The sequence below is a fragment of the Anas acuta genome, chromosome 1, assembly GCF_963932015.1.
Source record: "Anas acuta chromosome 1, bAnaAcu1.1, whole genome shotgun sequence".
Lineage (NCBI taxonomy): Eukaryota > Metazoa > Chordata > Aves > Anseriformes > Anatidae > Anas > Anas acuta.
The window spans coordinates 171,809,821-171,825,499 of NC_088979.1; the positions used below are offsets into that span (position 1 = coordinate 171,809,821).

General features: G+C 37.6%; 1 long non-coding RNA gene across 1 annotated transcript; it reads left to right on the forward strand.

Moving 5' to 3' along the window:
• Positions 1 to 525: 525 nt before the first annotated feature.
• Positions 526 to 6,351, forward strand: LOC137850300 (uncharacterized). Its single transcript, XR_011092448.1, has 3 exons — positions 526 to 600; positions 4,498 to 4,581; positions 4,900 to 6,351. It is a non-coding gene; the product is annotated as an uncharacterized lncRNA (long non-coding RNA).
• Positions 6,352 to 15,679: the final 9,328 nt, after the last annotated feature.

Genomic DNA, 15,679 nt, shown 5'->3' on the forward strand with positions numbered 1-15,679 from the left:
ACTGCAAACCTGGCACAAACTTGTTAGATTTACTTCAAGAAATAGTTATATTTCTTAATGCTTATTCAGTTTTTCTCACTATGATGATTCCTTCACATGAAAGATAACAGTGTTTAGTGTCCCTGCACAGTGCCTAGGACATTTTAAGAACCATAAGATATTCTAAGTATCATAAAATACTCAATGTGATATAGATTAAAAACTTCTATATTACTCTTTCTTTCTTAGTATGACAGATATGACAGACGTCTAAAACTTTGCATTTTCTAAAGAAGTAAATCCACTACCTAGAAGCACTTTATACATAGCAGGATTTCTAATAAAATTTATACATTTCCATTGGGCTCATTCAAGCTTAGGTTTTTGTTTGAGTATAGCATTCTATCATTATGAATTTAAACAAACGTAACAGGTAACAGAATAAGGGTGGCAAAGATTTTTGTCTGGTTAATGATTCCTGGCAGTTAGGAAAAGGTTAATTCAAAATCTAGGAATTAACAAAGTACATTGTGCTATGTGATCAAGTGAAAAACTGGATCTTTAATTCTGAAGCTCCCTTCCTCACCAGATCACAAAAAAACTTCTTCTTGTTACAAGACAGTAAGTTTCTTGTTATTATTACACATTCACCTGAAGAAAAGGAAAGCTCACCTCCCAGTTCTGACTTGGTTTTTATACTATGACATTTACATTTGATTTTAGCTTTCAGTGTCAATTTTTGAGCCTTGTAAGAGTGAGATACTTTCAACAAGATACTTTTTTTTATCCTTATTTTGACAGGATTGTTCAATAAGCATACATATTAAACCTTTTGACTTGCAAGCAGCACTTAGGAAAAATAAATTAATCTGAACAGATGTTGGAAAGAGATTTTTGTATTACAAACCGGACACTTTGGTATAGAACCATGTCTTGGAATTAAAAATCAAATGAATTTCCACCTAATGGAAGCCTCTTTTAGAAATTATGTCTAATATAAATAAATATTGGTGAAATTTAAATGGTACTCAACTGGTACTCTTCATTTTAGTTAGAGATGGGTTGAAAAGGTGATCAGAGAGGAAGACCACATTATTATATTATATCACTAAGATTAGGCACCAACGTAAACTGGAGATCTAGATTCACAATTAACTGTTTGAAATTTCTGTACTTTTCTTATAGCATTTCAGACTTGGACTTCGGAAACTTAATTGTTAGACTGACTTCTAAGTCACAGCATCAAAGATACAGTTGAGATAAGGTTTCCATCACTGTGGCTAGTGTAATTGCCACTCATGTGTGACCAAACTCACAAGAGTTTCCTCACATGTACTTCAAAACTTAGATATAAAATGACTCTTGAATTCCTATATTGAACCTGAACAGTTAAAAGTTACAAAGGCTGAGCTCTGACATGCCTCATCTCAGAATATCAGACAACTCTATACTGCAACTAATCTGTTATTTTAAAATCCAGTTTTCCAGAGCTGAGTTTCACCTTAGAAAATGGGGGCATGGTATTGATCTGATCCCCTGTGATCACCAGTGGAACACAAAAAAATCACTGGACAGATTTAAAAGGCCTTGATAGTGAGGAGTTCAATGTTTAGTCCTCAGGTACCAAGTGTACTTGATTTAGCACATTGAGGGATAATCAGTCTGACACTTTCTCCTACCTCTTTTCTCCCACTATAAAGATAAAACAAAGTAGTACCTGCAGGAATGGTTACACTCTTCAAAGCACAAGAGAATGCCTGTTTCTCATGGATATTTTTTTTTCCTTCTCTGAAATAGGGAGCAGTACTTGGACTTCATTATTCATTATTCAAACAAAAAAAAAATTAGTCCTGAGAACACCCATCATGGAGATCACTGACCACAACACTGGACACTGTGATCTCTTCCTTTTCAATTCTGAAAAAAAAAAAAAAGGTGGAAAGCTTTGGACCACTACTGGCAATTACCCACAATTACCACAACTACCACTACTTTGAATATAATATTAAAAGATAGTTAAACTAGTTAAATGAAACTCATCCATAATGCTAAAACAGAAGTGTCCTAGGAAAAAGAATGATATTTTTTTTATTTAATAATGGATATTAGAATACTTTAATTATTTATAGCATTGTTTATTAATTTATTCTTGTGTATATTCTACTCTGAAGACTGTTGCAATTACCTATGTATTTTAATCACAGTGGATTTCAAATGGCAGTATTTATCCTCACAGATGCTGAAAAAAATATATAAATACATTTTAAATGGAAATATAGTTGTGCTCTTTCTTTATGGAATTGACCATTCTTTGAGTTTTACTTTCATCAGCTGATCCATGAATACTTGATTAATTAAATGCATTCAATTGAAAGTTTAACATCTTTTCAGAGGAAAGTGAAAATGAGTATCTTCTTACATGTTGAAGTAAGAAGATACTCATAAGAATGCATACTAAAGATTAAATTTCTTTTGTAGCCAAATAAACACCAATTGGAGGGTTCAATAAAAATTTTTTTTTTTTTGCTTCAATTTAAGTGTGTTTTTTTTTTTTCACTTTCAAAAATAAAAATAACTCACCCTACCAAAAATAAATCCAAAGCATATTAACATTTGTATGTATCTTTCTGAGTTTATTTAAACTGTGTTCAGTTCTCCCTTGGCAGATTTTCTTTCTCAATAACTGAAGAAAATAAAATGTAATGTTATTACTTTTCAGGAATGAAATGAAACACTTCAAAAACAAGAGATAAAAATGCAAAAGCATTTGCAAAACAAACATTTGCAAAACAAAATCTGGGTCACAGAAGATTTTTGTAAGCAAAAGTGACAGAATAATGAAAGCAATATAACTATAACATTTCCAGTCATAGAAATTAAGATCATATCTAACATTAAGAACATCTACACTGAGAACTTGTGTCCTTTCCTTGTCGTGCTGCTGTGTGACCTCTGGGAGTGAGAATTTTCCTTCATGTTTTTTGAAATGTAATGCTGATAAATTGAACTGGTAACAATATTCATCCTCTTCTATGACCTCATTATACCTTATAAGATTTGATGTACCATTTTTTTTTGCTTGCTTGTTTTCCATTAGAGCATCTCTGTTTGCTGTCTTTGTGAAAAATCCTACTGTTGCTTAGAAGATAATTGATTTCTTTATGAAAATTTTGAATTTAGCAATTTTATGATGTATTTTTCTTTTCACTTTTTTCATGTCTAAAGGACTTCCACCTTTAGTAATTCACTAGTTTCTGATTATTTTGTCTGAATTTCCGATTGTTAAGGTTGAAATCACTGGCTGCCCTTTTTTTCCTTTTCCTGTTTGTAACCTCAAAGAAACTGGCCACAATGAAAAAGCTACTGTTCTTAGTTGGACAAAGGCAATTTTGCAACAGTGAAAGTAGCTGCCATGTTTGTTCTCTACCTGTGAACAGAGAAAAGAAATAGATAGCTTAAAAAAAAAGATAGCTTAAAAGAAGATAGCTTAAAAAAAAAAAAAAAAAGCAGACTAGAGTGCATAGAGGAAACAGAAACAAACAAGGTGTTAGCTTGGAGAGCTGAAAATAATACGAAATGAATGTGAAAAGCTGAGGACAAAAGGGAAAACTGAAGAATCAAGTAGCAAGGAGCAATAGCAGATGCTGTAGTAACCTTCTTCCCTTGAGAACTAACACAGACATGCCAACACATAGTGCAAATAATGGCAGGTCTAATTCTAGCTTTTGATCATAAAGCTGTTTCAGTGTTACCTCTTGGGATCATCTTCTGTCTTAACATAATTATAGCATTTTATGAAAAGTTTTCTTAACACAAAGCAACATCTAATACCATGTTAATTTATTGAGAAAATTCACTTTTTCTTTTTCCTATTCAGAAAAGAGGGTGCACCTCAGGTGTTTGCTTGTCCAGAATGTGCCTTATTTTAATTTTGTAAGTTTTAGAATGAAAATGCTATATTCTCCTTTTAATAAAGGGAGTCCTCATAGAGGTATATTTTAATAAGCTTAATCAGACAGAAAAATATGCATTATGGGGTATTTATTGCATAAGGTAATGTTTGTCCAAACAGGTTATAAGAGCATTTTCAGATTTCAGAATTTTCAGTATTACTCTTTTATTTTAACATTGCTACAAATGATCCTAAGAAATAATGGACTCTGATGCCAATCCTCCGGGTGGAGATACAAAGGGAAAAGCAGCACAGCTCTACTATAAAAAGTGCTGCAAGCTGTATTTAGTGAGACACACTATTAATTGCCTGTATTATGCTGGTGGTATTCTCTGGGGCATTGAAAACTCATATTTACCATTGTGTCCTACTGGAAATAGAGTAAATAGCAAATCTATCCTTTTAGTTGTAAAGAGACTGTAAAGCTTATAAAAAACAAACAAACAAACAAACAAATAAAAATCTTAAAACTCAGTAGATAGAAGCTCATAATGGAGTCTTTCACTCAGAAGATGTTGCTTTGCTAAAATTACAATATTTTGGGGATTTTTTTTTTTTTTCTAAAGGGGAAAGGACTCTCGTACAACTTTCATGACTTTCATGTCCAGCAGATACTCAGACTGCAACATAGCAATGTGCAGCAGAAACAGGTAATAAACTATAATTTCAGCAGAAATAGTCATGTTAATCACAAGGATGAAATCTGTTATACATAAAACAGGAAAACCTGAAAAGATTACTTTGTTCTAAGCCAAGAAAGATCCCAATTTCCATTTGTGTCATGTGTTAAGAAATTGATTCATCCTTATTGTCTGCAAAAGTCTATGTAGGACTGGCCAAAGCTAAAGGTAAGTGAAAATTTCACTTCTGCCATTTACTTTTGAACTCTTAACTTTTTAAACATGATTCTCAAGGTTTTTTTTTTTTTTTATAATTATTATTATTTTTATTTTTCTGTTTTAATGTAGTCATGACAATGGACTTCATGATAGTTCCTACAAGCAAGTTGTCTGAGCAGAAAGATCATCAAAGCAACCTTCAGACACATGTCACATATTAGTCTTCTCTTCCCCAACAATGGCATTCAGCCTAGTGTGCATGTTCATCATGATAAATACATGTAATCTTGTGGAGTTAGACACCAATGCAACACCTATGTACCAGGACATCTCAGAATATTAAATATTGCTTCAGAAAAAATGTATTTATGCACATGTTGACAGTTCATTTTCAGGTGGGAACTTCTCAGCTGTTCTGCATAGAGCTACTTCAATCTTCAGTCTTCCCACTGTGAAATTTTAGACAACTCATCTGCTGAGCGCTTGCCAGACCTATTAACATTTATACATTCCATACACATTCTAGTCAGAGCATGTAAGTTGCAGATCTCTCTGGTTTAGAAGCTATTAAGATTCTTGACCCCTTTAGCTATTTAATCCATGGTCCTGAAGCCTTTGCAATCAGCTTACTCTTGAAGAAGAAAGGATAAATCATTATTGTTCAAATATTGTCCTGCATTGTGTCCTTTTGCAGTCCATCAAAGAGCAATTAAGAGCTTCAGTGCATTCATTTATCTCAGAGACACAGGTTATAAGGCATTCTTTTATTGGAAGAAGAGAATAGAATGTTATTTACTCAGTTGCATTTAATTTTGGCTTAATGACTTTAGCTGTAGTTGCTTCTCTGCATAAGAAATAAAAGCCAACTCATGTTTTTCTGTTCTCATATCTTAACATCAACTTTGGTACATTGTAAAAGGGTACACTAATGCTTTGCCAAAGACACACAGGTAGAAAAACACATGGAATTCTTCTGGAAATTAGCGTTAACACAACCTGAAGTGAAAGTTAGCACCCTCCTCCCCCCCCTGCCCTCGCCCCCGTAAGGATTTTATGCATCTTCTTAGAATGGCACAGTGATCCATAGCTATCACAGACTTATTTTCCAGGATCCACAAGAGTTAGCATTTTATTAAATTTGTGTGGGATTTTCATCTGTAATAGACAGCTCATGAGTGACTTCAGGCATCCACAGTTCCCAGTAAGTGCAATGAATAGCAGGAATTCAGTATCACTCATGATTAAGATTTGAAGTGTATAAAGGAATTAATTTTAGTCTGTAGCAGAAAGCAAAGGGAACAAAATTAAAGTGGGACAAGTCTTGGGATACTCAGATTAAGCAGCAGAACTCATAATTACTATCTTAAGAGCCTGTTAGCTTCTTTCCCGTGAATTCTTTGGATTAGGATTTCTTACAGACTGGGTTGCAAATTATTATCATGATACAATTATTATCATAATAATTCTATTATGTAGTGCTGCTTTAAAAAAAAAAAAAAAGTATTATACACTGATTTAAAAAAAAATCACTTGTTTTAAAAACATTAAGGAAAGTTTTGTGTGTGTTTGTTGTTGATGTTGTTGTTGTTTGGCTGTTTGGTTCTTTTTCTTGCACCTGAAAAAATAAATAATGAACTAAGGTATACTAATATTCTTATGTGTATACATATATTAATATATATTAATATATATATATATATATTACGATTTCTTTTAAAGCTGTTATCAGTGAGAGACATTTTTCTTCCTGTTTTGTTTTGTTTCCTAGGAGCAAATTATGTTTAGAAAGGTAATTCTTTTGGTAAAACCTGAACCATACTAAAAGAAAGTGATGTCTTCAGATCTTCCATATAGAATAAAAGTCCAAAAATGTAATAGTACCAGAAATTTTGAAATGGCATTAGAGCCTATGCTCAGTTCATTTTCATAGGGGACCTGAGTTCATATGCTATGAAAGTTTGTTGAAATTTTCAGCATTTACTTCAACAGGAATAAGACATATATTGTTGATATTGTTTATAGCATATAGTGTGCATCTTGCACTGTTTCTTGTACCTTTTGAGTGTTCTTCTCTAAGAACACTCAAATGAAAAGGTGATCTTTCTTTAAATGATTTGTTTTCAGCTGCTGTCTTCCTGGAGGAAGTCATAAAGTTTCTGTCTGTGATATTATTGTTTTCTATGCAATGAAATGATGTGTTCAGTTTAAGCCATGGTTTATCTAAAAGTTCAATTTATAAATAATTTGTAAAAAAAAAAAAAGGTTTAGACTTACCAATGTATTTTTATAGTATAGGTTAAAAAGCTCTTGGACTGTTAATGTGGGACAGGCAAATTTTTTTGCTCAGAACTTTCAGACCTCTAACATTAAATCACTCTTCCCTGTTGCAATATATTCACAATGTCTCCCATCACTTCATTTTTCAGACAAAGGCTGCAGTTTATAAACAGCGATTGAATTATGACTTGAGGGGGGGTGTCACAGTCGAAAATCTATTAGCAGCTGTGGGAAGATCAGGTTCAAACTAGAGCTATGCAGAAAACAGGATCTCCATTTTGCTGGAAATTTTGAAATTTGAAATTATTTTCATCTTGCTTAAGAATGGCAAGCTGAAAATACAAAGTTTTTGTCGGAACATCAAGGGCTGAAAAACTTGTTTTCAGGAGAGAATTTTATGTAGCTATGTTGGATCCCAAGTTCCTGAGTAAAAAAAATCTGGCAAAATCTGGGATATTTTAATTCCCTTGTATTGATGGGAAAATTATGTTATCTGAAAAATGTATGCAAAGGTACCTAATGATCCCACCTGTGATAAAAACAGAACAAGAAGAGAAAAGGGGCAAACATAAGTTTTTTGTTTGTTTGTTTGTTTGTTTTTCAGGAGCAAGTGTGTACACTTGTGTTTATGGTGATATTGAAAGGAAATTGGGGAAGGACTTAAAAGGGAGGATGTTGTGAGGCTAGTGATATGAAATCTCAGTGCTATAAGTGCCAGAACAGCCTTCCTATATGAGCCACCTTCTTCTGATTGACCTATTAGAGACATTGCAATGGAGAAGATTGTATTCCTTACCAGTATGGTAAAAGAAAGTTATTTTATCAAATTTTTACTAAGAATGACAGTAGCTATAGAATCCTGGAAATGAAAATGGAAATTAAGGATCTGAAGATGATTATTTTGAGTTTAGGGATGGGGTGAGGTGTGGCTTCAGAGGTCATCCCAGAATTCTGACAGCACCTTTTGCTGTGGTATTTAACCTGAACATAAAACCTTACCGATGTTGCAGTCCCAATTCTAGCTCTGGAACTGGACTGGGAATTAGTGATGCCCAGTTATTTTCAGACATCCACAGTCTTCCCAGCAACAGTATAGAGCCTTAAAGACCAAACCTGAGCCTGTCATCAACAGACTGGTGACTTTTCACCTCAGCTTCAGAAGTGCTCTTTGAAATCTCAGGAATCTGTGGACCTCTATTTTAAAAGTACTGTTGCAAGCACCAGTGTACTTCAGGAACTGTCATGCTCAAGGGAAATGGACTCAAGCCCTGGAGCTGGCCGGGCTCATCGAGAAGTCTTTCAACTAGGTATGAAGGGGGATGGGGATGAAATGAGGCTCAGTGAAGATGAGCCTGGGGCAGCAGTCCCATGATTGGGGTAAAGGCCATGCTGCAACTGAAGTGCATCTACACTAATACACGCAGCACGGGCAAAAACAGGAGGAGCTGGAAGCCATCGTGTGGTAGGCAAACTATGACCTAGTCGCCATCGCTGAAACATGATGGGACCACTCCCACAACTGGAGTGCTGCAATGAATGGCTACAAGCTCTTCAGAAGGGACAGGCAAATAAGGAGGGAAAGTGGTGTGGCTCTCATTATTAGAGAGTGTTTCAGTGTTGTTGATCTTGGGTTTGGGAATGATAAGGTAGAGTCCCGGTGGATAAGGATCAGGGGGCTGTCCAACAAGGCTGACATCCTGGTGGGACTCTGTTATAGACCACCAAACCAGGATGAAGAGATGGATGAGGTATTTTATAAGTAGCTGGCAGAAGTCAGGTAATCGCAAGTGCTTGTTCTCATGGTTGACTTTAACTTCCCAGACATATGCTGGAAATATAATACAGCCCTGATGAAGCAGTCTAGAAGGTTCTTGGAATGTGTGGAAGACAGCTTTCTGACTCAGCTGGTTAGTGAGACTAGCAGAGGGGGTACCCCACTAGACCTGCTGCTCAAGAACAGAGAAGGACTGGTGGGAGATGTGGTGGTCGGGAGCTGTCTTGGGCAGAGCGACCATAAAATGGTATTGTTCTCTATTCTTGGTGAAGTTAAGATGGGGATCAGCAAAACTGTTACCTTGGATTTCCAGAGGGAAGACATTGGGAATCACTCCCGAAGGGCAGAGGGGTCTAGAAAGGCTGGACATTCCTCAGGAACGAAGTCTTAAGGGTACAGGAGCAGGCTGTCTCCATGTGCCATAAGACGAGCTGGCAGGGAAGAAGACAGTTGTGGCTGAATAGGGACCTTTTGCTGAATGTCTGGGAGAAAGAGAGTTTATGTCTGGTGGAAGAAGGGACAGGCTACTTGGAAGAGTGCAAGGAAGTTCTCAGCATATGCAAAGAAAAAAAAATCCAGAAGGCCAAAGACCAGCATGAGTTTAGCCTGGCCACTGTGGTTAAGGATAACAAAAATTGTTTTTATAAATACATTAACTGCAAGGAGAGGGCCAAGGAGAATCTCCATCCTCTACTGGATGCAGGGGGGAACTTGACTGCTGAGGATAAGGAAAAGCCTGGGATTCTTAATGCCTTCTTTACATCCATCTTTAGTAGCCAGACCACTTATCCTCTGGGTACTCAGTTGCCTGACCTGGAAGCCTGGGACAGGGAGTGGAAGGAACCCCCCACAGTTCAGATGGAAAGAGTTAGGGACCTCCTGCTCCACCTGGACTGTCACAAGTCCATGGGGCCAGATGGGATCCACTCAAGAGTGCTGAGGGAGTTGGCAGATGTGGTTGCTGGGCTGCTTTCCATCATCTATCAGTGGTCATGGTCATCTGGAGAGGTCCCAGATGGCTGGAGACTTGCTAATGTGAAGGCCAACTATAAGAAGGGTCATAAGGGAACTACAGGCTTGTCAGCCTGACCTCGTTGCCAGGAAAGGTGTTGGGACAGGTCATCTTGAATGCAGTCATACAGAATATGTGGGACAACTGAGGGATCAGGCCCAGTCAATATGGGTTCATGAAAGCCAAGTTCTGCCTGACCAACCTCATCTCCTATGACTGGGTCACCTGCCTGGTGGATGAGGGAAAAACTGTCTACCTAGCAAGGCCTTTGATACAGTCTCCCATAGTATTCTCCTGGAGAAGCTGGCAGCCCAAGGCTTGGACAGGTACACTGCTTGCTGGGTTAAAAGCTGGCTGAATGGCGAGGCCCAGAGAGTGGCGGTGAACAGAGTGAAACCCAGCTTGTGACTGGTCACCAGTCGTGTTCCCCAGGGGTCAGTGTTGGGGCCCATCCTCTTAAATATTTTTATTGATGATTTGGATGAGGGATTTGAGTGCACTTTCAGTAAGTTTGCAGATGACACCGAGTTAGGGGGAAGTGTCGATATGCTGGAGGCCCTGCAGAGGGAACTGGACAGGATGGTTTGATGGGCTGTGTTGGGTCTGTCTGAGCAGGAGTCACCTTTTCTCTGCAGCAGCCCACACAGTGCTGTGTTCTGCACTCGTAGCTGGAACAGCACTGATATCACTCCAGTGTTGTGTCTATTGCTGCATAGTGCTGGCACAGCATCAGGACTCCTTCCAAGCCCCCAAGAGCCAGCAGGCTGGGGGTGGGCAAGTGATGGGGAGGGGACATTGCTAGGGCAGCTGACCTAAACCAACCAAAGGGATATTCCATAACACCTGATGTCACACTCAGCAATAAAAAGGGGGGCTCTCGTGGGGGAGGGGGCTGTTCCTCCTGAACAACCACTACGCATTTTGAGGCCCTGCTTCCCAGGATGTGGCCTAGCATCGCTCGTTGATGGGAAGTAGAGAATAATTTTTTCCCTCTCTCTGTGTGTGCTTCCATGCGGACTTATTGTTTTTTTTTTTTTTCTTTTTTTTTTTTTTTTTCTCCCCATTCCCTTTCCCTTTAATAAAACCTTTCTCATCTCAAACCTCGATTTCTCTGTGTTGTATTTTCTCCCCCTTCCTCTTTGAGGAGAGGGGGAGTAAGAGAGCAGTTGTGGTGGAGCTCGGCTGCCCACCTGAGTAAAACCACCACATGGGCAGAGACCAATGGGATGGGATTCAACACAGCTAAATGTCAGGTCCTGCACTTTGGTCACAACAACCCCATGCAGTGCTACAGGCTTGGGGCAGAGTGGCTGGAAAGCTGTGCAGAGGAAAAGGATCTGGATGTGTTGGTCAACACTCACCTGAACATGAGCCAGCAGTGTGCCCAGGTGACCAAGAAGGCCAATGGCATCCTGGCTTGTGTCAGGAATAGTGTAGCCAGCAGGGCCAGGGAGGTGATTGTCCCCCTGTACTCTGCTCTGGTGAGGCTGCACTTCGAGTGCTGCGTTCAGCTTTGGGCCCCTCACTACAAGAAGGACATCAAGGCCCAGGAGCGTGTGCAGAGAAGTGCTACAAAGCTGGTGAAGGGCCTGGAACACAAACCTTATGAGGAGTGGCGGAGGGCACTGGGGTTGTTTAGTCTGGAGAAGAGGAGGTTCAAGGGAGACCTTACTGCTCTCTACACCTACCTGAAAGAAAAGTTGTGGGGAGCTTGGGGTCAGCCTCTTCTTGCAGATATCTATTTATTGGACTAGAGGGAATGGCCTCAAGTTGTGCCAGGGGAGGTTCAGGTTGGAAATTAGGAGACATTTCTTCTCAGAAAAAGTAGTCAGGCATTGGAACAGGTTGCCCAGGGAGGTCTTGGCATCACTGTCTCTGAGGGAGTTTAAGGAGAGGTTGAACCTGCGACTCAGGGACATGGATTAGTGGGTGACTTTGGTAGTAGTGTGATGGCTGGAGCAGATGTTCTTGGGTGTCTTTTCCAACCGTAATGATTCTGTTCTGTTCTGTTCTCTTCTCTTCTGTTCATGACTTCTATTCTCAAATTTTTGTGAAAGGCAACTTGGCCCCTTGGATAGGAGCAAGTCAACCTTATGGAAAATAATTTAGCCTTTTAGCAGCATTAGCACAGATACATCTTGAGAAGTGAACACAGAGCTGACAAGCCATCTGCTGTAGTTACACTATAGCAACATGATTTTTTTTTTTTTTAATATTTTTTTCTAATGAAGTATAGTCAGTAAATGAAAATAAATAATTACTGGATGAAATCTTATTACCAGCACTGATGGGTAGCAAACAGCTTTCGTCTTTCCTTCGGACAGACGTCAGATAAAGATAAGTTTCTTCTCTGTAACAGACTGCTTGTTTCTTCTCTGTAACAGACTGATGTTTACAGTCTGTGATCAGACTTTTATCATCGTTGTGAATTGCACATTCCTGGCAAGGTGAAAAATCACTCCATCCAGGACTGTGCTGGCACCCTCTCCTTTATGAGCTGTTGTGCTGTAGACAGCTGGCAGCCGTGCACCTTCTCATGATCATGCCCCAGGCATGCCACTATCTGGAATTAATTTGTAGTGTAAAATGGGTGAACATAGCAGAACTTCCTTTGGAGATCTAAAAGGCACAATATAAAGAGCTTAATCAAGGGAGGACTGTGAAATCTGCCCCTCCCTTTTGCACCTCCCTGTGGTGCAATGTATAATTCACAGACAGCCACACACAGCTGCAGCTATGCAGTGTTAAAAATGCACAAATCCACTCGGTGAGGGGATCCATGAGAATCTGATTCATGCTGCCTCTTTCAAGTGATTCCACAGTCCCTTCTTTCATTTCCTTCACCCCTAGGAGTACCTGGCTTGCCTTCCATTGCATCTAAATATTTCTTTTCTAACAAGCCCGAGTAGTACTTCTCAAGAAGGTTTTGCAGTATGTTGCTAACTATTTTGGTTGCGAGCCATAGCAAGTCAGTGTTGTGATTATGTAAATTTTCTGTAATTGTTGCCATAATTAGCATGTTTCATTTTAAGGTCTAAACAACCTCAAAGTATATTCTGAAGTGCTATCTAGGAAGGGGAAGGAATGTAAGTAATATAGGCACAGAGTGCTAGGCTGTTCTCATTGAAAAATTCTCTTATTTCATGGTAATTCACATGGTAATTGAGCTAGGAAGTGCCTGTAAGGATATGCAGCTGATATGCAACAAGTGGTAATAAGATGAATTCACATTACTGCAGCACAAACTGTGCAAATGCAATTCTCTGGGTGTCTCAAGGACATAGTCACTCTGTGAGACAAACATCTAAATATAATTTTCTAAATGTTGCCGATAGAAAGGTTTTTTCTTTTTCTTTTTCTTTTTCTTTTTCTTTTTCTTTTTCTTTTTCTTTTTCTTTTTCTTTTTCTTTTTCTTTTTCTTTTTCTTTTTCTTTCCTTTCCTTTTTTTTTTTCTTTTTCTTTTTTTTTTTTTTTTTTTTTTTTTTTTTTCCGCTAGACATCTTAAGGAAGATTTACATTTGGAATAGATCCATTTAGCTTTAAAACCACTCCATATGCCTGTTTTGTGTTTTAAGGCCCCCAAGCAGAAAACCTTATATATGATAAACCATCTGGAGATGGATCATTAGAAAATAATTACTGGAAACTGTCCCTGATCCAGTTCACAGGTGTATAACTCAGTTAATTTCAGTGACATTTTAAAGAGTGGCAGTTTAGATACTTAACTTGCTCTTCAAAGTAGGAACATTTGTCTTGATAACAGGAGTATGGTGTTGTCATTTCCCCTGAGTCAGTCTTTTGCCAGAATATTTGTATAACACAAAAGTAATTCATTTTCAGTTCTCAGGTCTGTGTTTCCTAACATGTACATGTATGTGAGCAAACTACTGAAGGTGCTATTTTTGCATGTACACAAAGACAGATAAGAAATATGTTTAGATTATCTAATACAGTTCATGTTTTGTCTTGACACCTAGTGAAATATCATAGGCTTCATCTAGTGACTTCCTTGTCCTGAAGAATTTTTTGTAACTTCATATAAAGCCAATAAAGCCCTGATAGTTTATTCTAAAGTGCCTTTTTCAAACATCAACACAGAATGAAATTTGGATGGATTGGATTTGGCACTGGCCAGGCAAAAAATACTTCAAGTCTTGATCTTCCCTGGGAGAGAGCTGATAACAGAACTTGGAGATCTGTTTCTTGTAAAGATAGGTTTGGCCTCATTTCTGTTTAAACGTACCTTGTTACAGTAGAAGAAGTTGGTGGCAGGTCTTTATCAGACACAGGTCATATCAGCTCCAGTTAAAATATAATATTTTCCTTCATCAGTATTTCCAAATATCCCTGTGAAATGGAAACTGAATGTGGTGTAGCTTTCACTCCTGACAGTTTCTTTTTGAAATTTATGAGAGTTTTAAGTTCTGGAATTAATATGCACAGGAGACAGTCACTGGTTTCAGCAGACATTTTTAGTAGAAATTGCCAAATTGCTCTTATTTTCTTCAGTGATGACTGTTTCTTAAAGTGAAAATAAATAATATAGGGGGAAAATATCTCCTGAAATATATGAAGATTGCAGAGAGAAAAGAGAATGTGATATTTGCATATATTTCCCTTACTCTAATGTAGGGTGCCCGATGTAAGGCCAGGTTCCCTAGGGTCATGTATGGATTCTAGATGGGAAAGTAACACCGAATAATTAAATACTCAGATTTTTCCTCTACTGGATTTCATTTTTCTGTTGACTCTATAGGAAAGAGAAGAGATTAGATGCATAAGTTAGGCAACTAAGTTATAGATAATAAAAATGCCACTTTAGAATCAGTCTGTTAGTAGATAAAAATGCAGCCAAAACATGGGCAGTGCTGGGCCACAGTTTGTATCAAATTCTTAAATATTAAATATCAAATAAGATATATGAAATACAAATGAAGCTGTGCAGGAAAGCATGTGGGAATCTTATCCCTGTGCCATCACCATAGGATGCAAAACAGTCAGTCTCCTCCAGAATGGTGTTAATTTAACCTTTGCATTGATGGTCACTTCTAGACAAATCACTGTTTGCATCAACAACAAAATCCTAGTGCTTACTGAGTGCAGAAGATATATTGTTGGAATATTATGGTACTGCTTTAAATCTGAGCATAATCTCTCTGAAATTTAGAAATAAGTGTTAGTCATTGTCTCCTGTTATTCTCTCCCCTCATTCCCTTGCCTTAATTTTGCTTCTTTGTCTGTATGCGAAAGCATGATAGGGCTCTTCTATTTATGTACTCATATAGCATTAAACACTGTTTAGAATGTATATTGGGTGAACAGTTATTTTACAAATATACTCAGACTATTTGCAGGTACAAAAATATTTCATATGCAAAGAGAAGCAAATGAGTCAAGCAGTTTGACACCTAAGATGCTTATCAGCTGTCCTAACATATTATAATTACTTCTAAGAATGAATAATGTATTAGATTATTTTCCCTTTTCACCTCTCTGTGAATTCTTCATGAACTGAATGTCACTTTCTCAGATTCTGGTTTCTATTATTTTTCTCACTATCATTTTTACATTAACATTTTTCAGTATTGGTTTAACAACAACAACAACAACTACAAAATAATTATTTAATAAATAGTTGTTAAAGATCAAATCATTTTAAATCACAGAATTTTAGTTGCATCCTACAAAGTTAAACTTTTCCACCTTCAATGTTAAGTACTTGTTCCACAAGTACTACATATTTCTTATATTTACCATTCCTGAAGCAGACATGAAATATATTTTAGCAAGGTAATATGCACAAAGAGGGAATTACTAACACAGATTGTGATAAAAGCATTCTTGTT